The following is an 8,654-nucleotide window of genomic DNA, read 5'->3' as shown; positions in this document are numbered from 1 at the left end:
TTTAACTAAGTAGTAGATTACTAATTATAGGACCCCCTTACTATTAATTTATAAAAGGTATTTACTTAGTACTTTACTTAAGTAGTTAGTCTTAATAAAAGTCTTCCTATTTAGGTATTATTGTTATGGTATCGGGCTTAGCCCGATATAGGAGAACGGAGGGAACCAAGGGACCCACTAGGAGGAACGCATACAACTAGAAGCCCTAGTTACTAAGTAGTTTTCCTATCCTTTAAGTCTTTTAATAAACATCATTAAGAGTCCTAGAGCAGTCGCCTAGCGACTCCGTAACAATTATAGTATTAGGCTTAGCCCAATATAGGAGAATAAAGGGAACTAAGGAACCTATTAAAAGGAATATATATAACAAAAAGCCCTAGTTATTAAGTAGTTTTTCCTCCTTTAAGTCTTTTAATAAATATTATTAAAAGCCCTAAAGTAGTTACTTAATAATTTTATAATATTTAAAAGACTTTACTTATATTAGTTAGGAGGAAGAAAAAGCCTAACTATTATAAGTTAAAATAAATAAGGAAAAGCCTAAAGAAATTAACCTTTAGTAAGTTATAAAGGACTTTATAGTAAAAGTCTATATAAAGTTTAGCTAAATATATATTTAAATAGAAATATACTTTATTTAAATTTTAGCCTTATAAAAGAATAAATAGTAATAGGTATAGTAGGACCTAGAGTACTTATTAGCCTAGCTAATAGAAACCTTAATAATTAACTTTTAGTAGGAATAGACTAAAGATAAGTTAAATATACTATAAGCCTATATTAAATATAAACTAATTTTAGTTTATTAGGTCCGCTTAGGATTAATAAATCTATATTTAGTAAAATCTTTTAACTAAAGTTTAGTAATAAGTTATAATATACTTTAAGGAAAGTACCTATATTAGTTATAACCTATTCTAATTCCTAATATACCTTAAATTAACTTATAGTAACTAATAGTTATTAAACTAAAGGATATTAAGTAAGGAATATTAAAATTATTCCTAATATTCCTTATATACTTTAAAGAAAAACTTATACTAATAAGAGGAATATATTAGCCTAATAAGGTAAAACTTATAAAGCTTTATATTAAGATAACTAAAAGAATAAGGGATTATATTCTTTAGTATAGAATTATAAGAAATAATTATAATAAGGTAATTAGTATATATAAATAAATTATATATAAAATAGAATTATAATATGTAAAGGATAAAATTAAAAACTAAAGTAAACTTAGTTAAAGAATAGCTAAGGTAACCCCCTAACTTAATAAGAACAATAATACCTTAATATTGTAACGATATTGTATATCGTACTCTCTTCCTAGCCTACCCTATACCCTCTATTAGGTAACGCGCGGACCGTCTGGGTATATAGGCCGTTCCTTACCGCCCTTACTGTTTTCTGTCTCTTTTCTTCCTCCTTAGTTCGAAAATTCTATAGTCTTTGCGCATACTGCCTTCCTACTAGTCAGCTTCGTAACAAATATTAGGGGTTAATATAATAGGCTCTAGGACTATAGCTAGGCCTAAAGTAGCTATAATTAGGCTAATAATAAAAATAAACTAAGGCTAAGGTAGGCCCTAATAATAAGTAAAATAAGTTATATAGGAAGAAAGAAATAGTATAAAGTAATTAGTATATATATTTACTATAAGGAGGAAGGCTACTATATTTAATAATACCTATAATAAGCTATAACCCTATATATACTAGGAATAAGTATTTAGGCTGCTTAAAGGAAAGAGTATATTAATAAGGAACTAAAGACTAAGGAAAAAGAAATACCTTTAAGCTAAGTCTTATATAAAGGTATAAAGGGTTTATAAATAAGTAAATTATAAGGAACTAAAGAAATTAAAAAACTAAGTTTAAAAGGACTATACTAAAAATAAATAAATTATTCTTTCTTATTACTATACTTATAAATTCTATAAGATTCCTTAATATTTAAATTAATAATAATTATAATTACTATAAGGCTATTAGTAAAAGAATAGCCTAATACCTATAACTTAAGCTTATTCCTTTTTTAATATAATAGCTACTTTAAATAGCTATTATAATATTTTAGTAAAGTATAAGTAATACTCTTACCTACCTTATAATAATTAATATAGTTTATATAATAATTAATATAAATAGCTAAAAGAGATTAATATTTTAATATATTATTTTAGGCCTAAGTTAAAATACTATACTAGGTTTACTATAAATAGAATACAAAAGGCTTACCTTAAATATAGTAAATTAAACCCTTATAATTAGAGCAAGAGGTAACTAAATTATATAAGTAAATAATATTTATCCTTTTAATAAGTCCTAAAAGGTATACCTTATATTAGTATAAACCTTTTTATAAAAGTAATAGGGAGTACTAATAGTAATAAGCTTATAAGAAATAGTAATAAAATTATATAAAATAGTACTATAAGTATTTAAAAGTATAAATATAATAGTAATAACCCTACTTATACTTTTAGTAGTCCTTTAGGACTATATTAATCTCCTTAATAAGGGATAGGCCTTAAGCCTATTACTATACTAAGACTCCTAAAACTACTATATTTAACTATAATAAAATAATCTAGAAAAATACTATAGCTACCCTAAGGCCTATTATATAATATACTATAAGACTAACTACTTAAAGTCTATAAATAAATTATAAACCTATTGAATAAGGAATAAATATAGGTAAGCATATTAATTATAATAGTACTAATACTATTTACTAAGAAAGAAAATAAAGAATAAAGGCTATATATAAACTATTAGGCCCTAAATAAGATTATATAATAAAATTACTACCTACTCCTATTAGTTAAAGAAATACTTTACTTACTCTTAGGGGTATATTAATTTATTAAACTAAATATATAGGTAATATTCTATAAGTTATATATAATACTAAAAGATAAACTACTTATAGTATTTTATATATTTTTTAGCCTATTTAAATAGTTAGTTTACCCCTTTAATTTAGTTAAAGTACTAGCTTTATTCTAAAGATATATTAATAAGGTATTATAGGATAAATTAAGGAAGTAAGTTATAACTTATTTAATTAATATTTTAATTTATACCTTTAGATTAAAGGCTAATTACCTTACTAAGGTTAGGGAAATCCTTAAGTAGCTTTAAGTAGCTAGCTTATACCTTAATCTTAATAAGTATATATTTATAATAATAAAAGTTATATACTTAAGGTTTATTATTTAAGTAAATATTAAAGTTAGGCCTAACTTAGTAAAAATTACTATAATTTTAAAGTAGGAACTACCTACTAAAGTAAAGGGGATTTAAAGCTTCCTAGGGTTTATAAACTTTTATTATAAATTTATTTTAAATTTTATAAGCCTTATAAAATTACTTATAGCCCTTATAGAAAAGGGTCTATTATTTTACTAAGGACCTAAAGAAAATATAGCCTTTTAATCTTTTAAAAGTACCTTTTTATTATATTTAATCCTAATATAATAGGACTTAAAATAAAAATATTTAGTTAAAACTAATTACTTAAGTAAAGTACTAAGTAAATACTTTTTATAAATTAATAGTAAAGGGGTCCTATAACTAATAGCTTACTACTTAGCTAAACTTATACTAATAGAAAAGAATTATATAATTTATAATAAGGAACTTTTAGTAGTTATTAGCTACCTTAAGGTATAGTTAGTAAACCTATAAGGTATTATAGAACTATTTATTATTTTAATAAACTATAAGAACCTTAAATACTTTACTAAACTATAGGAAATATTAAAATAGTAGGTATAATAAGTAAAAGTCCTTATAAACTTTAATTACTTACTATAGTATAAATTAGGCTTATAAGTATAATAGTTAAATATACTTTTATATTAGGAATAAACTAAAAAGAATATATTATACTTAAAATAAATACTTTAGTTTATATTAATCTCTATACTATAAAAAGTACCTAAGGGTTAGCCTATATAAAAATGCCCTAATACTTAGAATATAGTAATTATAAATATAAGGATAAATTAGGCTTAAGCTAACTATAAAGTACTAAGTACTTAAGATATAACGGCTATAAATATAAAAATAAGCTAGGCCTATTTAAAAATAAAAAGCAAATAAAGAGCTATTAATATATTTTAACTATTCTTAATAATATAAGGATAAACTAAAAGAAAAATACTATTTTTATAGAATATACTAACTAACTAATTACTCTTTCTAAGACCCTACTTATAGGAATTATAGGATTAAGTATTATAAAATAATATAATATATAAAGTTTAATAATAATTAATTATAATAGGTATATAGAAATTACTAGTAAAAGTATAATTAAAGGAATAAATAACTAACTATACTATTAATACCTATAGTATAATATACTATAGGGGATACTTATAGTTACTAGCTTAAGAACTACTTATAATATAAATAATATAATAGGTATATAAATTACTTATATTAGGTTACCTTAGAATAAAATATTTTAAGTACTTTAGTAGGACTTTTACGAAAATAGTATATTATAGAATATAGTATAATATATTTAGAATTACTACTATTACTAAAGCTATAAGAGCTATTTATAGAAATAGGAACTCTTATAACTAATCCCTTTATTAAATTAGTATTAAAAGTAAATATTAATTAACTTTATAATTAATTTATTAGTATAAAATAATAAGGACCCTTAATTTTTAATAGTTATTATAAACTACCTCTTTAAGTTTATTTAAATAAAAAGTAATAATTATAATAAGTATAAAGGCTTATATAAAATAGTTTAAGACCTATTAGTAGTAATTTAGGGGTTTTTATTACTTAGCCCGATATAGGAGAACGGAGGGAACTAAGGGACCTACTAGGAGGAACGCATACAACTAGAAGCCCTAGTTATTAAGTAGTTTTCCCTCCTTTAAGTCTTTTAATAAATATTATTAAGAGCCCTAAAGCAATTACTTAGTAACTCCTTAATAGTTTTCCTACTTAACTTATAATAAATTAAGAATTAAACTAACTTAGTAAGTTCTAAATATTCTTATACTCCCTTATAGGTATAGAATAACTTTTATTAACTTTATACTATAACGATATCGTATATCGTACTCTCTTCCTAGCCTACCCTACACCCTCTATTACGTAACGCGCGGACCGTCTGGGTATATAGGCCGTTCCTTACCGCCCTTACTGTTTTCTGTCTCTTTTCTTCCTCCTTCGTTCGAAAATTCTACAGTCTTTGCGTATATTGCCTTCCTGCTAGTCAGCTTCGTAACAATACTACCTTTAGATAGATAGGAGTACTAAAAGGATAAATAAAGAAATTTAAGCTACCCTATAGATCCTAATCTTATTTAAGTAATTTAACTAACTAACCTACCTAACTACCTACTAGCTTACCCTAAATAATAGGAAGTCTTTAATTATAGAAGTTAGCTTAAATAAGCTATTATTAAGCTATAAAATTAATATAATACCTAGGGTAAAGGATAACTAAGTAAGTATAATAATACTAAAAGGAAAGACTATTATATTCCTATAATACCTAAGAGAAGGAATAAAAATTATATAAATAGCTATTACCTTTATATAATAATACTTATATAAGTTAGTAGTAGTTTTAAGTTACTTAATAGAAAAGTTCTAGGTAGGTAATAAGATCTAGCTTAGCCTTAAATATATTAAAACTAATAGGCTATATAAAAAGCTAAACTAAATAGCTTTTAAGTTTATAGTACTAATAGTACTAATACTACTTATAGTAATACTGAATATTTCTTAGGGCTTATACTTTACCTTTTATATAAACCTTATTAAAAGGGTAGTAAATAACCCTTTACTTAATTAAATAGTATAGGATTTAAAGCTAAGCTTACTATTAGTTTAGGATAAGAATAATACCTTATAAAAGGAATACTAAACTAAATATATTTTGTTAATAAGAAAAACCTAAGGCTAAATAGAATAATATAATACCCTTATAAAATAGTTAGGTTATAAATAATTAATCTAAGAATTAATAAAAGCCTTTATATAAATAAAAGCCCTAAAGAAATTTATATAGTAATAGGAAGATCCCTATATAAATAGTAAAGTATAAGTAAGCTATAAAATAAAATATAAAATTTTAAATATACTAAAGGAAAAACCTAATCCTAAAGTAGCCCTAATAAGAACCTAACCTAATATTACTATAAATATATACTAGTTATATTACTTAAACTTATTAGACTTCTTTAAACTCTTTTTACTTTTATTCTTACTTTTATTTTTTTAGTATTCTTTTTAAAAAGAGTCTTAAAACTACTTATTATAGTATTTAGGTAGGAGTAAAATATAGTTAAGAAGGGTAAGGGTATAAAATAAAGGCACTAAGTAATATAAGTAATATAGGGGGTAGAGGTAATAAAGTAATATAATAAAAATATATTATTTATATAAAATAGGTATAACCTACTATAATTATAAGTAATATAAAAAATAAAGGGGGTAAAATAGTATAATAAAAAGGAACTATTTATATAAGACTTATATAACTTATAAATATTATAGTATATCTTAGTTAAGGTAGCTATTAACTTAATACTAATACCTTCTTATACCTATTAATAGTAGGTAAGACTATGTATATTACTCTAGATACCTATTAGGGCTTAGGCTATACCTTAAGTAAATATACTAAACTATATACTTAGTATAGTACTAAAATAGTTACTAGCCTAAGTTAGGGTTAAGGTATTAATAGTAAGGATAAAAGTATAGTTTAAGTTATTATTATTAGTAGTAGTAGGGGGGGAAATAATATTTAGCATAAGAGTAAGGGTATAAGTAGGGTATATAAGGGTAGGCTTTATCTTAAGTAAAGCTAAAGTATAGGCCTAAACCTAACCTAGGGCTAGAAACTTAAGTAAGAAAATAATATAAGTACTTAGTATAATATTTATATTTTAGTTAAGGCCTACCCTAAGGTTAAATCTATACTAAGTATAAGTATAAAAGTTATATAAGGTACAATATAACTAAGGGTATATAATAAATAAATATAGTACCTAAATATATTTAGTATATATAAATATAGCAACTAGTACTATAGCCTAATATATAGTTATTATAGCTATTAGTAATAAGGTAATTAATATAGGAGAGGTATATTTCCTATACCTCCTTTAGAGGAGTAAACTTCTTATTAAAAGAATTACCCTTTACTAAAATTTTACCTAAAATATAATAGTAGTCCGACTTATTAGTATAGTAGTTATAATAAGGGCCTAAACTATATTTAGAAGGAGGGGAGAAAATACTTATAGTAGTAAATATAATAGTAATAGTAATAGTAATAAAAAGGTAAATAAATTCTTTATAAGGGAAGAGTAATAATAGTAAGAAAGAAATTAATAGTTCCTATTAATATTAGTTTATTAGCTAACTACCTAAGGTATATATAAAATAGCCCTAATAAAAAAGCAGTAACCTACCTTATAGAAAAGAAATAATAATAATAAAGAAAAGGTATAATAAAAGGTAGGTATAATAATTAAAGAAAAAAGGAACAATAAAGTATAATAAAAAGGGAATAAAAAGATAAATATAAAGGGACTAATAAAAAGGAAAAGTAAAATAAAGCTAAGTACTTTAAGTACTTAGTAAATACCTAAGAAGGGGATAAAGTAAGGTAAAACTAATTACCCTAGGTACTTAGTAAATACGTAATAAAAAGTTAAAGTAGGATAGAAATAATTACTTTAGGTAATTAGTAAACTCCTAAAAGGAAAATAAAGCAAAAAGAAGGCTATATATATTAAGTACTTAATAAATACCTAAAAAAAAGAATATTCTAGGAAAGCTATAGATTAGGAAAGCTAGCCTAAGGAAGAGTAGTTTAACTATAGCTATAGATAGACTTTACCTTAAATAAGTAAAGTAAGATAGTATATTATAGTATTAAGCTTAGTTTAATATAGGAGAATAAAGGGAACTAAGGGACTTACTAAAAGAAATATATAGAACTAAAAGCCCTAGTTATTAAATAGTTTTCCCTTATTTAAGTCTTTTAATAAATATTATTAAGAGCCCTAAAGCAGTTACTTAGTAACTCTATAATATTAGGTCCTATTATACTAAAATTAAGTATAATAAAAAGGCTTACTTAAGGAATTAAAAGGCTATATTCTTTTTAGGTCCTTAGTAAAATAGTATACCCTTCCTTATAAGGGCTATAAGTAGTTTTATAAGGCTTATAACATTAAAAATAAATTTATAGTAAAAGTTTATAAATTTAAGAAAGCTTTAAACTCCCCTTACCTTAGTAAGGGGTTATTACTTTTAAATTATAGTAATTTTTACTAGGTTAGGCCTAACCTTAACGCCTACTTAAATAATAAACCCTAAGTATTTAACTTTTATTATTATAAATATATACTAATTAAGATTAAGGTATAAGTTAATTACTTAAAGCTACTTAAGGATTTCCCTAACTTTAGTAAAGTAGTTAGCTTTTAATTTTAAGGTATAAATTAAAATATTATTTAAGTAAGTAGTAACTTACTTTCTTAATTTATCCTATAATACCCTATAAATATATCTTTAGAATAAAGCTAGTACTTTAGCTAACCTAAATGGGTAAACTTACTATTTAAATAGGCTAAATTATATATAAAATACTA

The sequence above is a fragment of the Drechmeria coniospora genome, chromosome 03 (assembly GCF_001625195.1).
Source record: "Drechmeria coniospora strain ARSEF 6962 chromosome 03, whole genome shotgun sequence".
Lineage (NCBI taxonomy): Eukaryota > Fungi > Ascomycota > Sordariomycetes > Hypocreales > Ophiocordycipitaceae > Drechmeria > Drechmeria coniospora.
The sequence above is the reverse complement of the archived record's forward strand: the minus strand, read 5'-3'. Positions refer to the sequence as shown.